Here is a 19,058-nt window from a genome sequence, read left to right as displayed (position 1 = left end):
GTTGAAATTAATGGTGAATTAAAACAGATTCTATATCCGCTGTTGCAAGGGCCTGAACCTGCTGTATCGGAGTCACAAAATTAAGGAGTACACATAAATGTACTTGAAAGGTGGATAAGGTCTGCTGAAATATCAGAAAATGAAGTTTTTAAATCCCTAACCCTTTAAACATGAAAAAAGGCTGAAGCTGTCAATTAGTGTGAGGAAATAAAATGGCTGCTGTACTGCTGTGATTGACAGGTCATCTGGTGAAGGTTAGAGAGAGCCACTACCATCAATTCCTGACTTTCAAGATAGTTCATTTTTGACATTTTGTGAGGCTCATTATTATAGCTGAGATCATTATGAATGATTGGCTGAGTTAGCTTACCTCAACAGGGGCTACGTTCACAGTTTGATTCACAGTTTTGAAGGGCTATTAAAAGATTAGCTATCTTTGGTGTGGTTACTGAATAGAGGTTGGTTTATTTTTATAATAGGTTGAGCAGTTGAGGAGACTTTTGAATGGGTTTCATAAATGAGTTTTCTTCTGTAGTGAGCACATACCAATGAGAGCTTTATTAGATTGTTAGAAGTTTAATTTCTTTCATTTCCACATGGGTCCTGAGGTATGCTCATGATGGATACTGAGTGGGTGACTAATGAGGTGGCATGGGGGTATGAGATGTCATGGAGGTGTGATGGATGTGGCATATGGGCATGATTTTGCATAGAGGAGCATAGGGAGTTGATGGTGTGGTGTGGGGATGTAAGAGATTAGGGCTGCACAGCTTTTAGGATAACTGGGATAAAATTCCAGAGGACCAAAGCAGGCTTTTTAACCAACCCGCCTGAGCACTTCCCGGCCGCTGTTGCTGCCTGCAATCTGCTTCCAGTGTTGGCGGACCCGACTCTTTCCTGTCCGTGCCTCCCCAGAGTGAACATTGGGTGTAATGGGGCCTTTAAACTGAGGTGGGTCTGCCAAGTCAGGAAAATTTCCCAACTCAAGTTATCTGTCTCAATAGTGAAACTCTGGCTTTTAGTTTAAGACAGGGTGCCTGCTGTAGGGTTTTGGATGAGATGAAATTTGTGTAAAGTGCATCACAAGAGGGTAGCTAGGTAAACAGTGACAAAGTTAAGTTTGGAGGTAACAATAGTATAGTTTGGAGTTTTAGTGGTGATGGGGTAGCATATAACAGTAGAAAACCAGAAGGTAGTCTTGGTGATGGATGGAATACATGATTTGTAGAACACCCAAAATGTTAGTTTCACTCTCAGATGCTGATCAATAATTACTAGGACTTTGTGTTATTATTTCATGTTTCAGGATTTCTGTTTTTTCTTGTTATTAATACATGAGAACAATTGCTAATACAAATACCTAAATCGATGGTTTGAAATTACATTGTGTTGGCTCAGTGTTGTAAGTTGTGAGTTCAAGCCTCACTCCAACACTGTGATTATATAATCCAGGTTATCACTTCTTGCAGTACAGAGGTGATGTTCTTTAGATGAGATGCCCTGTCTGCCCTCTCAGGTTGAGATGAAAGATTCTACAGCACTTTTAAAGAACATTTACCCTTCAGCCAATATCACTGAAACAAACTATCTAGTCTTTTGGTTCAATTCTGTTTTGTGGGAGGTTAATGTGTATAAACTCGCAAGTTCCCCTACATAATAATAGTGGATACACTTCTGAAGTAATTTGTGAGTTTAGAAACACTTTGGGATATCCTGGGCCCATAAAAGGCAAGACTTTCCTTTGTTTCATATATCAAATTCCATTACTTGCTATTTTAAGAACTACACTTGTTAAAAGTTAATATTCTTGTTTAAATGGCAGATAGGAGCTTCGTCTGACTACATTAACACATCTGTTACTAATATGACAGTGAGATTTTACCCCACAAGTATCATTGATTTGGTGTCCCCATCATCTGTTATAAAAGAAAATATTCAAAACTCTGTTGATGTTTTAAATCTGTAAATTATACACATGACTTTGTGGTTTGTAATACAGCCTGGTATTTTCTCATTTTTTAATTCTGTAAGATTCCACAGTTCATTGCCCTTTTCCCCTATAATCTTGATCTTGGAATACATGAGACGTCTTACAATGCATCAGACAAATAGAGAATCACTGACTAATTTGTGTGCTGGTCTGCAATTGCAACAAAGTGCAAGACATTCCATAGTAATGCTAAATTGTTCCACAATTAACAGTAATACTTTGGAAATACATCTGGACTTTAGGCAGCATCAATGCCTTATTTTGAAAGTAAATGGAGAGCGAGCAAAAGTGATCATCTACCTTGCAGGGCCTCTAGATAATTACTCTTTGAATAATTGACTGCCACAGAGCAGGCATCTGCTTACTCTGAGGTGCCTTGGGAAGCTGTTTTGTGTATTTTGGAATTCTCACCCTTGATTCTTGATTAACTACTGCTATAATACTGGAAAATACTCATAATGGTAATTGGATGAGCTGTATGAAATGGGGCTTGGCTGAGCTTTTATATGAAGTTAACTCCACAATAAACAATGCTTTTATTTTGGTTTACATGGGTGTTAGGTGGCAAATTCAACTTAAAAGCTGCTTTAATATTGGCAGTGGGGTGCGAGTAGCACACATCTCTGAAATCTGGGTCTTCTAGATGGCTGATTCACTGCTAGAAGTGGAGTATAGTGGAACAGGTAATTTGTATGTAAAGGGCAGGCATGCATGGAAAAGTTGAAGTACCCATAGAACCATAGAATCCCTACAGTGCAGAAGGAGGCCGTTTGCCCTATCGAGTCTGCACCGACTCTACAAAAAAGCATTCCGACTAAGCCCCCTCCCTATACCCATGCATTTACCATGGCCAACCAGAGTAAGCAGCTAAAAGTAAAGTTTATTTATTAGTCACAAGTAAGGCTTACATTAACACTGCAATGAAGTTACTGTGAAATTGCCCTAGTCGCCACAGTCCGGCGCCTGTTTGGGTCAGTGCACCTAACTAGCATGTCTTTCAGACTGTGGGAGGAAACCAGAACACCCGGAGGAAACCCACGCAGACACAGGGAGTATGTGCAGACTCCACACAGACAGAAACTCTAGTGGGAATCGAACCCAGGTCCCTGGTGCTCTGAAGCAGCAGTGCTAACCACTGTGCTACTGTGCCGCCCCTATCATAATAATACCAATTGATCGCCCTGTGTTGTGGTCCCACACCCAAGGGTGGAACCCAAATACACCTGCTTAATGTATCCCAAGCTAAGGAGGTGAAAATGTTTAATCCAGCAATCTTGCCTCCACCAGACAGCAGCACAATGGAGGAGGTATTGAATCTTGTTATATCCGATTCTGTTGAATAATTGACCCTTTTGCTCATCATTCAATTGAAGTGCAATAAAAAGAGGTTATGGGTTGTAGCTCTCAAAAAGATGTTAGGCGTGTTGTGTTTTCTGCATCACTGATATGCAGAGATGATCCACCAGCTTCTATGTATCTAACAGGAGTTTTATTCAATGCATTAAAATGTCTGCTTTCTCTCAACTTTTTTTCCTGATTGACCATACTCGGGTTTAACTAATCATACACAGTGAGCAGTCAACATGCAACAGACACACATAATCAGACACCAAACAATTGAATTATTGAATACTACCCAGCACTTACATCTGCTCCAGTTAGAATCCTTCTGTGTTTGTTTAATTCTTTCTTGGGGATATTGAGTCATTTGCAAGTGTTCCCACTGTGCTGTAAGGAAGGGAGTTTCCAAATTTTTGACCTAGCGATGATAAGGGAAAAAATGATATATTGGCAAGTCACAATGGTATAAGACTTGGAGATAATGTGTAAGTGATGGTGTTCCAGTGCACCCACTGCCCTTGACCTTCTAGGTGGTGGCTGTCACTGGTTTGGAAGGTACCATCAAAGAAGCCTTGCCAAGTTTCTGCAGTGAAACCTGTTAAAAAATATTCACTGCAGCCATGGTAAACCAATGGAGAAAGGAGTGGAATCTCTATGCCAAAAAAAAAGACAGAGACTAGGTAGGGTCAGGTCCTGTTCAAATTCTGCTCCTCCTCTCTCTGCCCAGCACACTCCAGTCCCAGGAATCTCTTTGCAAAGAACAATAAGTTATTGCATTTTGTTAGGATTTTTTCTGAATTTCTTGCAGCTCTTTTGGTTCCTTTGTTAATTTAGTGATTCAGCTGGCATTGCATCATGATTTTGCTAAGACAGCAAGTCATCTGTGACCAGGCTGATAAAATAATCATTGGAAGCCAATAAAAGCAAACTGGGTTGACTGAGTTACTCTCCTTATGGGGAGGTATTGGCCTTTACTTCATGCTCTCTCCATGTGTACACAATTTTCGCCAGGATTTTCTGACCCTCCCATAGCATGTTTTCCCGTGCTGGATGTGGTGAGCAATTGGTTACCAGCCTTCGATCTTCCAGTGCGACCAACGTCTACAGGTTTTTACATGGCTCACCTGCCCCATCCTGCCACTGGGAATCTGCTGTGGGGGTCCCCTTTAAAGTCCAACAGGTTTATTTGGTAGCACAAGCCGCAAACTTTCGGAGCACTGCCCCTTTATCAGGTGAGTGGGAGTTGTGTTCACAAACAGGGCATATAAAGACACAAACTTAATTTACAAAATAATGGTTGGCTCCAAAAGCTTGTGGCTTGTGCTACCAAATAAACCTGTTGGACTTTAACCTGGTGTTGTGAGACTTCTTACTGTGCTTACCCTAGTCCAACGCCGACATCTCCACATCAGGGGTCCCCTTTGGCAGGACCAGAAGGTACAGCCAGAGGGAAGGGCCAGAAAATGCCACCCTATGTCTCTGTATCACTGCGTCAGAGCACATTGACAATCATGTCCATCTTGCACCATTGCATTGCTGCATCCCATCTCCCATTGCAAATAATAAATAGTAGATCTTAAATGTTAGCCATGGCTCAATTAAAAGCACTTTCTCCTCTGAGTTAGAAGGTTCTGGGTTCAAGCCCCACTCTAGAGACTTTTGCACAAAATCTAGGCTGACACTCCGTGCATTCCTGAAAGACTATGCTGTCAGAGCTATACATATCTCAGATTAGACATTAAACTGAAGCCCACCTTTCTTTCCGGGTTGATGTAAAAGATTCTATTGCCCTAATGTTGAAGAGATGCACTGGTCAAATCAGCAAAAGAGTGGCAAGTGGAATTCAACCCAGAGAAATGTAAGGTGATGCATTTGTGGAAATCAAACAAGGCAAAGGAATACTCAATTAATGGAGAATACTGAGAGGTGCAGAGGAAGTGAGAGACCTTGGAATGAATGTCCACAGATAATTGAGGGTAGCAGGAAAGGTTGATCAGGTAGTTAAGAAGGCATATGGAATCCTCTACATCATTAGTCGAGGTACAGAATATAAAAGCAGGGAGGTTATGCTGGAACTATATAAAACATATAAAGGAGAACATGCCCCTGTCTACATCAATGGGGACGAAGTAGAAAGGGTTGAGAGCTTCAAGTTTTCAGGTGTCCAGATCATCAACAACCTATCCTGGTCCCTCCCATGCCGGCACGATAGTTAAGAAAGCCCACCAACACCTCTCCTTTCTCAGAAGACTAAGGAAATTTGGCATGTCAGCTACGACTCTCACCAGCTTTTACAGATGCACCATAGAAAGCATTATTTCTGGTTGTATCACAGCTTGGTATGGCTCCTGCTCTGCCCAAGACCGCAAGGAACTACAAAAGGTCGTGAATATAGCCCAATCCATCACACAAACCAGCCTCCCATCCATTGACTCTGTCTACACTTCCCGCTGCCTCGGCAAAGCAGCCAGCTAATTAAGGATGCGTGGGGCACCCCGGACATTCTCTCTTCCACATTCTTCCTTCGGGAAAAAGATACAAAAGTCTGAGGTCACTCCCAACCGACTCAAGAACAGCTTCTTCCTGGCTGCTGTCAGACTTTTGAATGGACTTACCTCGCATTAAGTTGATCTTTCTCTACACCCTAGCTATGACTGTAACACTACATTCTGCACTCTCTCGTTTTCTTCTCTATGAATGGTATGTTTCATCTGTATAGTGTGTAAGAAACAATACTTTTCACTGTATGTTAATACATGTGACATTAATATATCAAATCAAATCAACATTAGGCCACAGCTTGAGTATTGTGTGCAGTTCTGGCCGCCACATTACAGAAAGGATGTAATTGCATTGGAGGGGGTACAAGAAGAGATTCACAAGAATGTTGCACGATCTAGAAAAATGCAGCTATGAGAAAAGATTGGATAGGCTGGAATTGTTCTCCTTAGAACAGATGAGTTGAGGAGAGATTTGAGTGGGATGTAAAATTGTGAGGGGCCTGGATAGAGTGGATGGGAAGGACCCATTTAACAGAGAGGTGAATGACTTGTGGCATAGATTTAAAATGTTTGGTGGAAAAATTAGAGGGGAGATGAGGAAACATTTTTTCACCCAGAGGCTAGTTGGCATCTGGAGCTCATTGTCTGAAAAGGTAGTAGAGACAGAATTCCTCAACTCACTTAAGAGATGCCAAGATATGCATCTCAAGTGCCAAACCTACAGGATTATGGATCAAATGCTGGAAAGTGGGATTAGGCTAGGTGGCTCATCTTTCAGCTGATGCAGGCACAATAGACCAAATAGCCTCTTTCTGTGCTTTCTTGATTCTATAAGAGTATGTCATCACATCATTGCTATTTCAGGATCCTTGCTGTGAATAAATTGACAACTGTGTTCGCTACATTTCAACAGTTTCTGTAAAGTACTTTAGAATATCCTCAGGTTGTATGAATTACAGACTTTCACTCTTTTCATCTTTCAATCTTAAACTTTGAATTAATGAAATGGATTTGAAATTGACAAAGGAGATTACAGAAACACAAACTGTTCAAATGCATCAGAGCAGTAAAGATATATGATGCCATTTTGAAATGGAGGCAAACTTCCTCTTGAAGTATTGTTAAATTTTATTAACTAACACTCCTAAATTACAGGTGCTGTACAAATGCAAATTGTTGTTGCTTCTGCATTGCTGAAGGCAATAGCATCATTTCATTTACCACACAGCACCTCCACTCCGAGGGCTGCATTTTAAGTTCCAACGTCGATGGTAAACCCACCTTTGCATGGTCAGCTTGTCCTGCAACCAATAGTTACTGAGCTTTTAATTGGCCTGGGACAGACCTTCTGCCCCATTTCAAGAGGAAGTTCTGCCTCCGACAGCTGCCAGCTTATTAGAGGGCCAACAGTTCTTTGTCCCAGCCACGCTATTGGGAGCGACAGTCACTGATGGGATGCCGGTGAAGCCCAAAGGTAAGTCTGGGATCTCGCTGGTGCTAAGCTGGCATGCCCTGGCTGGAGGGTAGGAAGACTATGATCATTAGGGGGCCGGGGGGTTGGGGTGGGGGGGTGGTGGGAGGGAGGGGACACCTGGGGAAACATTACCTTCATAGGGGGTGCCTCTGATGATCACTGGCTGCCCAAAACGAGGAAAACTCCCCTTGCCCAGCTACTACTGCATCAGCTTTTATTTGTTGGGCTGGACACTTGGCGCTGGCATCATCCATTGTGGGTAAAATTACAATGGTGTTAAGAGAAGCTCTTCAGTAGTCACTAATTGGCCCACCAGTGAGTGGATTGCTTGAAACCTCCATCGCTACTGGCAAAATTGCAATGGGGCAGACAAGGTGGGTAGATAGCGGGCCATTGCCAAATCAATGCTTCCCCAACCTGTCATCCCACACCCAGGGGCTCATAAATTTTTGGTCCGAATGTCAGGGTTAAGGCGGCACCAGCAGCATTATGTAAATACAAGAACACCGCCTGCCAACAATTCCCCACTGATTAAACTTTGAATTTGTGACTATTAAAAGTCACGGATTTTTGCCAAAGTAGTTCAGCTATCAAGTTTGCTCTTTATAAGGAACAGCCACAGTAAATGCTCTGTTATACGTAGTAGGTTGCCCAGACAAAAACATTACATAAACCAGACTAGTGCAGAAGCAAGCTGATAATGAATACTGAAAAGATTCTGCACATGGAAAAATGCATGCAGCTTGTCTTACATTTACCAAAGTTCCTTACTTGGAGTCCCAATAAACCTTACATTTGCTGGGAATGTCAGAAGGAAAAAGTAATTAACAGTGCACTACTTATATTCTCTTGGACAGCACTGGTATTGAGGGAGAGATGAAAAAACAAAGTTTGGAACTGGTTTTAAAATTCCCATCCCTGGTTTCAAATCTCACCCCTCCCTATCACTGTAACCTCTTGCAGCCCGAGCACCCACTCTGCACTCCTCTGTGTGCCTGGTCTCTTGTGCATGTCCAATTTTCTTTGCTCCATCATTGATGGATGTGCTTTTACAAAAGAAAAATCCTGTCAAATGTTGGAAATCTGAAATAAAAGAAGTGCTGGAAATACCTAGCAAGTTTGGCAACACCTGTTGGGAGAAACAGTTTTTCATTTCAGGTCAATGACCCTTCATGAGAACAGTTGTGCCTTTAGATGCCCAAGTTCTGGCATTCCTTCCCTTAACCTCTTTACCATTCCACCTCTCTGTCCTTCTTTAAGACGTTGCTTAAAATTTACTGCCTTGACTGTGCTTTTGGCCGGCTATCCTAATAACTCTTGATGTGGATTAGTGTCAAATTTTGTTTGATTAAGCAAACCTTTTTGACTAACCCCTATTAAGCAGCTTGTGATGTTCTGTTATGATAAAAGCACTTCATATGTATAAGAGCAAAATACTAAAATGTTGGAAATCTGGAAATACTCAGCAGGTCAGGTATCAAAAATAATTGCCACAAAATGCATTGGCCCTGATCTTCCAGTCTCGGGTTAGTCAGAGAGCAGATGTAATCCCCCAGATACACTACTGGCCGGATCCTTCGGAAGTCTCAGTGCAATTACTCTGGGAATTGCCCAGGAAATTGGAACCTCCGATGGGCAATTCCCCTGCTGCCTGGATCCTTTAAAACAATGTCCAACTCTTGAGTTAGACTCGGAGGTTTTGGACAGTTCCGACTTATTTACCTGGATTGTTAGCCAGGAAAAGATAGACAGATTAAAACCTTGTCTAACCCTTGGATGACCATAGAACTGACCTCCCTATAACTCACACTGACACCCTGATTTTCCCATGAACCCCCCGACTCCTGCCTGCATACTTCTGACTATCCCCAACCCTCAGACTCCCCTCTCACAACCTGACATGACCCTACCTCACCATTCAACTTTCCCCACAATCTAACCTGACACGGCCCCAACCTGACCTGACTAGCCCCCACTGCTCAATACCCCCAACTGCCCAATTCCCCACACCAACCAGATCTGACTAGCACCTAGTACAACCTGACCAGCCCCGCCAGCCAATTCCACCCAAGCTGCTCTCTTCCAAGCCTTCCAATTATCCCTTTGACCTCACTCCCCCGACCAACCTGACCTCATCACCCAACTCCTTCCGGACACCATTATTCCCCGCATCCTCCCCCCCCCCCCCCCCCCCCCTCTCACCATGCCCCACCGACCTGACTAGCTCTCAAGCAGACCTGGCTAGCACAGTGGTTAGCAATGCTGTTTCACAGCGCCAGCTCCCTGTGTCTGCGTGGGTTTCCTCCGGGTGCTCCGGTTTCCTCCCACAGTCCAAAAATGTGCGGGCTAGGTTGATTGGCCATTCTAAATTGCCCCTTAATGTCCCGGGATGCATAGGTTAGAGGGGTTAGTGGGTAAATATGGATATGTGGGTAGGGCCTGGGTGGGATTATGGTTGGTGCAGACTCGATGGGCCGAATAGCCTCTTTCTGCACTGTAGGATTTTATGATTCTATGGACCCGGGTTCAATTCCAGCCTTGGGTGACTGTCTGTGTGGACTTTGCATGTTCTCCCCGTGTCTGCGTGGGTTTCCTCCGGGTGCTCCGGTTTCCTCTCACAATCCAAAGATGTGCAGGTTAGGTGAATTTGCCATGCTAAATTGTGCTTTACTGTCCAAGATTTACAGGTTAGGTGGATTGGCCATGATCAATACGCGGGGTTACGGGATTACGGGGTTAGCGTGGGAGTAGGGTGCTCTTTCAGAGAGTCGGTGCAGACTCAATAGTCTGAATGGCCTCTTCTGCACTGTAGGGATTTTATGATTCCATTATTCTACCACCCAACTATCCCCCCACCTGACCAAACCCACCCTAGTCCCTTTCCCACTTACCTCACCCACTCTAACCTTTACCCACTCTACCTCTTCACACATCCTAACCGCTTACCCACTTACCCTCTCTCTGTAGAGTTTCAAAAATAGCTTTGGGACATTTAAACTCGTTATTTACCAGAATACGGCTGCTAGTGTCATGAAAATGAGGCATGGCTTCTACACGAATTCTCTCTGCTGCTTTCTCCAGGGTTTCCTGCACTGACTGAATTCTGAAGAATCTTCGATTGAAGGTTGCCTTGAAAAATCAGAGGAAGATAAGTGCGTATTATTTGTGTGTCTAATCAGAGTTGGAAATAGAGGTTCTGACCCTGAACAATAGGCAGCACGGTGGCACATTGGTTAGCACTGCTGCCTCACAGCGCCAGGGACCCGGGTTCAATTCCCGGCTTGGGTCACTGTCCGTGCAGAGTTTGCATGTTCTTCCCGTGTCTGCGTGGGTTTTCTCCGGGTGCTCCGGTTTCCTTCCACAGTCCGAATGACATGCTCGTTAGGCGCATTGGCCGTGCTAAGTTCTCCCTCAGTGTACCTGAACAGGTGCCAGAGTGTGGCGACTAGGGGATTTTCATGGTAGCTTCATTGCAGTGTTGATGTAAGCCTACTTATGATGAATAAATAAACTTTAACGAACTGAAGATTTTCAGCCACTGACTGCCTTCCAGCCAATTTACCGTATTGAATACCCAGTCAAGTATCTACTACAGATTTCAGATTTAATAAAGGACACATTTTTAACCAGGGAATTAAAGTTTTTTGCTGGCATGGACTTGATGAGCTGAATAGCCTCCTTTTATGCCATAATGAATATATGACTCAACAATTTGTTACTATTACACTCTAGCCTTTCATGCCAGTTTAAGCAAAGGTTTGGTTCAAACACTTTTTATAGATTAATCTTAATTAATCCATGTTATTTTACTCACTCTGCTAATGTAGTTCTTTACTCAGGCATGTACCATAACTAGCATCTGCATGCCATCAATGCTAAGCATGAGTACTTCAGACTTTCTTCAACTGTTGCTTCCAATGCTTGCTGAGAGAAACACTTTTGCTCTGCAACTTCCTTTATGTACCACATTTTGTCTTTCACTCAGAATGCCATGTGTTTCCCAGCTGGGATGTCCTGCTGGTTGGCCCCTGCAAACATCCCCTCCTCCACCCTAGCCCAGTAATGATTGACAGTACAAAGTGAAAATCACACCTGTGCATATAGGTATCAAGTTAAGCAGCTGCTATGTCTATCGCTATTCATTTTCAGGTGTGAAATGCTTATCCAGTGAATAGTGTTTGAAGTTGGTTTTCATTCTTTTGTTGTTCAAATGATGAATTGCACATGTCTAATCACTTACAAAGCAGAATGGCTGGAGGAAGTAGTACTGCATTACATCAGCCTTAAGATAACACTTTGCAGAAGGAAAATAAAATGGTGTTAAAAATATATTGTTAGGTTCAATGTTCTTTTTAACATTGATTATTATAACATTGAAATGTTTATGATTTGAGAAGCTATTTGTGCTTTTTGCTGCTCTTTAATAGTTACCACTAACTGCCTTTATATTAGATGAATGCTGTCAAACACAGTTATCCTTTTTTGGCTAAGTATTATCACTCATTTCCTTTGGTCAACTGGGTGTCTAACATGTGAGGAAAACTCACCATATTTAGAAATCTTCAAGCCAAGCTATTAATGAATTGGCAAGCATTTTTTGTTCGTATGTAGTGTGCCCACTGTCTGTTCATTGGCATGTACTCCATGTACCTAAATGCAGACGGTTCAGACACAAGTTGTCAAAGCCAAAACTTAGAGACCCCAAAGTCTGCAGTAACTGAGGTCAGAGCTTCACTGGCTAATTTGTTGTTTCCCATTAGAGCACTAACAGACTTTGCATTGCTGTTTGGTTGGGATCACATGACCCATGAATGTATTTGTTTGCCAGGTTACCGAACAAAGCCTCAATTTAAAATTTTTGTTTTCAAATTTGTCCATGGTCTTGCCTCACCCTATCACTATAATTACCTCCACCCGACAAACTTCCAAGATTTCTGCGCCCCTCAGATTTTGGCCTTATGGCCACTCCTGATTTTAGTTGTACACCCAATGGTGGCCAAACCTATTGATACCTGGACTCTTGAATCCTCTACCTAAACCTTTCTGCCTCTTTACATCCCATTCCTCTTTTACACTCCTTAAAACTTACCTCACCACGTGTCCTAATTTCTTTTTGAGTGGTTTGATACCAAATTTTTTTGCAAACTCTCCTGCAAAGCATCTTGGGATTTTTGACTATGTTAAAGTTGATATATAAAGGTAAGTTTTTATCTTTGTTGTTGCTGATGTTGGAGCTGCATGGAAGAATGCCCATTGACATATCTACTCCAATTGAATTTAGTACTCCAGTCAGGTGCCCCATTAGTAAATCCCAGCAAGGAAAAAGAGGAGCTCCTCTAAAGTAAGTTAAAAACTTCCTTTAGTTAAATCAGGCGGAGCAGGAACTACTATTGCTATGGGCTACTGTAATAACTCCACGGAGGCGAAAGTCCCGTCACCAAGTTACTTTATTTACACCATAAGAACATAAGAACATAAGAAATAGGAGCAGGAGTAGGCCATCTAGCCCCTCGAGCCTGCCCCGCCATTCAATAAGATCATGGCTGATCTGACGTGGATCAGTACCACTTACCCGCCTGATCCCCATAACCCTTAATTCCCTTACCGATCAGGAATCCATCCATCCGCGCTTTAAACATATTCAGCGAGGTAGCCTCCACCACCTCAGTGGGCAGAGAATTCCAGAGATTCACCACCCTCTGGGAGAAGAAGTTCCTCCTCAACTCTGTCTTAAACCGACCCCCCTTTATTTTGAGGCTGTGTCCTCTAGTTTTAACTTCCTTACTAAGTGGAAAGAATCTCTCCGCCTCCACCCTATCCAGCCCCCGCATTATCTTATAAGTCTCCATAAGATCCCCCCTCATCCTTCTAAACTCCAACGAGTACAAACCCAATCTCCTCAGCCTCTCCTCATAATCCAAACCCCTCATCTCCGGTATCAACCTGGTGAACCTTCTCTGCACTCCCTCCAATGCCAATATATCCTTCTTCATATAAGGGGACCAATACTGCACACAGTATTCCAGCTGCGGCCTCACCAATGCCCTGTACAGGTGCATCAAGACATCCCTGCTTTTATATTCTATCCCCCTCGCAATATAGGCCAACATCCCATTTGCCTTCTTGATCACCTGTTGTACCTGCAGACTGGGCTTTTGCGTCTCATGCACAAGGACCCCCAGGTCCCTTTGCACGGTAGCATGTTTTAATTTGTTTCCATTGAGATAGTAATCCCATTTGTTATTATTTCCTCCAAAGTGTATAACCTCGCATTTATCAACGTTATACTCCATTTGCCATATCCTCGCCCACTCACTCAGCCTGTCCAAATCTCTCTGCAGATCTTCTCCGTCCTCCACACGATTCACTTTTCCACTTATCTTTGTGTCGTCTGCAAACTTCGTTACCCTACACTCCGTCCCCTCCTCCAGATCATCTATATAAATGGTAAACAGTTGCGGCCCGAGTACCGATCCCTGCGGCACGCCACTAGTTACCTTCCTCCAACCGGAAAAACACCCATTTATTCCGACTCTTTGCTTCCTGTCGGATAGCCAGTCCCCAATCCACTTTAACACACTACCCCCAACTCCGTGTGCCCTAATCTTCTTCAGCAGCCTTTTATGGGGCACCTTATCAAACGCCTTTTGGAAATCCAAAAACACCGCATCCACCGGTTCTCCTCCATCAACCGCCCGAGTCACATCTTCATAAAAATCCAACATGTTCGTCAAGCATGACTTTCCCCTCATGAATCCATGCTGCGTCTGATTGATCGAACCATTTCTATCCAGATGCCCTGCTATCTCCTCCTTAATAATGGATTCCAGCATTTTCCCTACTACAGACGTTAAGCTGACCGGCCTATAGTTACCCGCCTTTTGTCTCCTTCCTTTTTTAAACAGCGGCGTAACATTAGCCGTTTTCCAATCAACCGGCACGACCCCAGAATGCAACGAGTTTTGATAAATAATCACTAACGCATCCACTATTACCTCTGACATTTCTTTCAATACCCTGGGATGCATTCCATCCGGACCCGGGGACTTGTCCACCTTCAGTCCCATTAGTCTACCCAGCACTGCCTCTCTGGTAACATTAATCGTATTAAGTATTTCTCCTGCTGCCAACCCTCTATCGTTAATATTTGGCAAACTATTTGTGTCCTCCACCGTGAAGACCGACACAAAAAACTTATTTAAAGACTCAGCCATATCCTCATTTCCCACTATTAACTCCCCCCTCTCGTCCTCCAAGGGTCCAACATTCACTCTAGCCACTCTATTCCTTTTTATATATTTATAAAAACTTTTACTATCATTTTTTATATTAATTGCTAGCCTAGCTTCATAGTCTATCCTTCCTTTCTTTATCGCTTTCTTAGTCTCTCTTTGTTGTTTCTTAAATTTTTCCCAATCACTTGTTTCTCCACTATTTTTGGCCACTCTGTACGCAGCTGTTTTTATTTTAATACTCTCCTTTATTTCCTTCGTTATCCACGGCTGGTTCTCCCTTTTCTTACAATCCTTGTTTTTTGCTGGAATATATTTTTGCTGAGAACTGAAAAGGATCTCCTTAAAAATCCTCCACTGTTCCTCAGCTATCCTACCTGCCAGCCTGCTCTCCCAGTCTACCTTAGCCAATTCATCCCTCATCTGTACACAGCCGGCTCTCCAGTTGCTCCCTGCTGAATGCCGACTGGGAGTCCTGCTTTAAATAGGGAGCATGAGTCTCCCTGATTTAACCATCAATTAGGACTCATCAGGTACCTCTTTTTGTGATACTGTCATGACTCGGATTCGAACCGACGTTAGTGCGGCCACAATGCAGAGCACTAACCACGATACAATCGTGGCACCACTCGCCAGCTGCGACCTAGGACTCATCAGGTAGTTCCTACTCTAGCAAGCCAACCTCATTAGCCTGGCTGAAGTCATCACAGCTATGGGCTACCCATGTCCTACCTGCGAAGCAGCCTATACTCCATACCCAACACTCATTCCCATCGCAAGCAGGCCGTCTCTGGACCCCAAAATTTTGTCCTACCTTGATTCTAGCAGGCCATTGGCTGGCTTGATGAAAATAAAGTCCAGGAGTTAAAATAACCGTAGGTTTTGAACTGATGGCCACCCCCATTCCAAGTTACGACACACCACTAGTTAAAATCCCCCACTAAGTGTCTGATGTTGTCAGGTATCTAGAGTTCCTTTGCTTTATATTAGAATGGTCTGCCAACAGCAGGAATGCCATGCATCTATCATCAACACTATTCTATCAATGTAAAAGTGTTCAAATGTAGTCAGCAGAATGAAACAGCACCAGGAATATAAATATTGACATGTCTGCTGCAGGGCATTGGGAGCTGTGAATGTGAATGAAAGCTTCATGTCAGACACAGCCAACAAAATCCTTTTTTTATGTAACACCATAGTTAAAGCAAGCGATAAGTGTGTCAATCACACTACTATCTGATCCACAGACAAGAAGTTAAAGAGAGGGAATAAACAATTTGTCAACTCATGTGCTTGTATCCCATAATCTTTGTCTACAACACATTTTTTTGTGTATCAAGATAAACTTTCTTATCTCCATCTGCGTATGGTTGAAATTTGACACTTTGTATAAAGATGCTGTATTCACTGAGGCAGGCAAATGAAGGCTCCCACAAACATTTGAGATCATCTGAATAGAATGCAAGAAACTGTGACCCTAAAGGTTTCGGTTGGTTCATTGAAAGTTGTGGAACGTGTTTAGAACTGTTAAAATGTTCCTCCTTCACTGTGATTCAGATATAAGGTAACTGCATGGAAGAGTTTAACTGGAGTATAGAACATTTCACACATCTTTCCAGCTGTTTGATCAGCCAGAGTGTTCTTGGAACTGATGCCTTCTCATGTTAAAGTTTGCCCTATTAAAATACGAATAAAGTCGAAATAAATGAACTCTAACACACTTTTTATTTGAGTTGTAGTTTTTTTTTCAAGACTGAAGACAAAATGTAGCTTTCGGGCATGTAGGCTTAAAGCACAAGCCCAAACACACCTTGTCATAACTTGCAAACTGTATCATATTTGTGGTTTTCTTCATTTCTTGATACTTAAGTATGAAAATTCAGAAAGAGTATTTTCTGAAAGCTTGCAGTTTTTCTTTCAGGACAATTACCAAATGTCTGTTCTCAAAAGTCACACCAAATGCTGCAAACATTTATGTTACTGAAATTATTGCATATATTAGTTGATCTCCCATGGAGTTTCTTATGGATATAAAATCAGATAAGATCCCATTACAGGGATATAATCCTCCCTGCCCGATTTTCCACCAGTGTCCGTGCCCACGTGATACAATATGCTCGGCATGGGAACAGAGAAATCTGTTTCTCTCTCCCTGTAACTTGCTGCTCTTTTTATCTTCCACTCTTTCTCCCTGTATGGCTCTCTCATACTTGTTCTCACAAAGGCCGACCTTTGAAAAGTTAACCCATTTGTTCTCATCACAGTTGCTGCTTGACGTGCTGAATGCTTCCAACATCGTTTTGTTTTTGATTTCACATTTTCCAGCAATTTTTCTATTTTCTTGTCGGTGTCTTTGCATCCCCAACTCTTATTTCTTCATTCTTTTGATCCTTCTGTTTTTGAAAAGACAATCTTCCCTCTCTACAGAGGGTGTCCTGCATCATTATGGTCTGTTGTTCCCTATATAACCTGGCGCTTCAAAGGGAGGATCCCATGCCAGAGGGAAACGTGGAGGAGATTGAGAGCTCCTCAGATGAGGGTGAGGAATGACAGGAACCTGAAGAGGGAGATGAGGGTCAGCTTTCATGTGAGGATATCTTCGAAGAAGACATTGTGAAGACAATCCCAAGCCACAGGATTTCAGGAGGAGTAAGATGCATGCAATGGAACAGGGTCACATTTTTTCTGTCCCTTAGTACCATGCGGCACGGTAGCACAGTGGTTAGCACTGCTGCTTCACAGCTCCAGGGACCTGGGTTCGATTCCCGGCTTGGGTCACTGTCTGTGGAGTTTGCACATTCTCCTCGTGTCTGCGTGGGTTTCCTCCAGGTGCTCCGGTTTCCTCCCACAGTCCAAAGATGTGCGGGTTAGGTTGATTGGCCATGCTAAAAATTGCCCTTAGTGTCCTGAGATGCATAGGTTAGGGGGATTAGTGGGTAAATATGTAGGGATATGGGGGTAGGGCCTGGGTGGGATTGTGGTCGGTACAGACTCGATGGGCCGAATGGCCTCTTTCTGTATTGTAGGGTTTCTATGATTCTATGATTTCTATGCCAATGCATTGAAAGGCCTTTACAACCAGTGAGACTGAGAACAAGTCCAGCAATCAGACTTACACCATTAACCCTCATGATTCACTAAGCCCTAATCTTTGGAAAGGTTTTAGCAAACATTTTATCCAAGCACTCTGGGAAGTGAAAGTCAGTGCAACGGCACAAACCATGAATCAAAAAACTTAATGCAGTATTCACAGCCTTAATGAGAAACATGTAGTGGACACTGAGATGTGTACATGATTGTAGGTCTTGTGTTTTGGCACTACTAATGAAGACAGCAATCTAATTTTGAGAAACAATTACAGCTAAACCTCCAAGGCCATTGAACATATCTAGCCCCATGTTATTTAAGTCCAAAGATGTGCGGGTTAGGTTAGTTGACAATGATGAATTGCCCCTTAGTGTCAGGTGGATTAGGGCTGTAAATATGCGGGGTTACGGGGATGGGACCTGGGTGGGATTGTTGTCAGTGCAGGCTTGATGGACCAAATGGCCTCCTTCTGCACTGTAAATTCTATGATTCTAATCCTGCAAGGAGTAGAGGTTACTGACACATTTTGTAAACATCTCCCTGAGATAACACTTGGGTTGAGTAACTATTATGACTCAGCTACACACCACATGAATGTGAGGTTCACCAAAGGAGGCAATCAGTAGTTTCCTGCATACAGTTGGTCTACTAAGGGTAATGAGTGCGTTCAGGTGATGTTTAAATATGATGTCCGAACCTTTGAGCCTATTAGGTAATGGCAGGGTGGACTCAGTGCCTGCACCACCATGTGATTCTTGGAGCTACTCACCAAAGCATAATTAATGAGCTTCTGAGTGTGAGATGGGGCATGATTTTCCACCATGCTGCCCAGTGGAAAATGCACCATGAAACCTGGCCATCACCACACTTAGACTCTGGAATGGAAAATTATGTCTATGATGTTTTAAAGAGTGGCAGGATTCACATGTGAACCAAATTTCTGACTTTGCACTAGGACTACATTGCACTCAGGTATAGTCTTCTATGCATGCATCACCTTACTTCCTGCAGTTTGAAAACCTGTTTGCTTTAATCAAATACTGATGACTCATTCCCAAATTACAATGCCAGCTGAGTTCTGGCTACAATAATTAAGATGTGGAGATGCCGGCGTTGGACTGGGGTAAACACAGTAAGAAGTCTCACAACACCAGGTTAAAGTCCAACAGGTTTATTTGGTAGCAAAAGCCACTAGCTTTCGGAGCGCTGCTCCTTCGTCAGGTAAGTGGGAGTTGTGTTCACAAAATGGGGCATATAAAGACACAAACTCAATTTACAAAATAATGATTGGAATGCGAGTCTTTACTGGTAATCAAGTCTTAAAGGTACAGACAGTGTGAGTGGAGAGAGGGTTAAGCACAAGTTAAAGAGATGTGTATTGTCTCCAGCCGGGACAGTTAGTGAGATTTTGCAAGCCCAGGCAAGTCATGGGG

Source organism: Mustelus asterias, chromosome 9 (assembly GCF_964213995.1).
Source record: "Mustelus asterias chromosome 9, sMusAst1.hap1.1, whole genome shotgun sequence".
NCBI lineage: Eukaryota > Metazoa > Chordata > Chondrichthyes > Carcharhiniformes > Triakidae > Mustelus > Mustelus asterias.
This window is presented reverse-complemented; position numbering follows the sequence as displayed.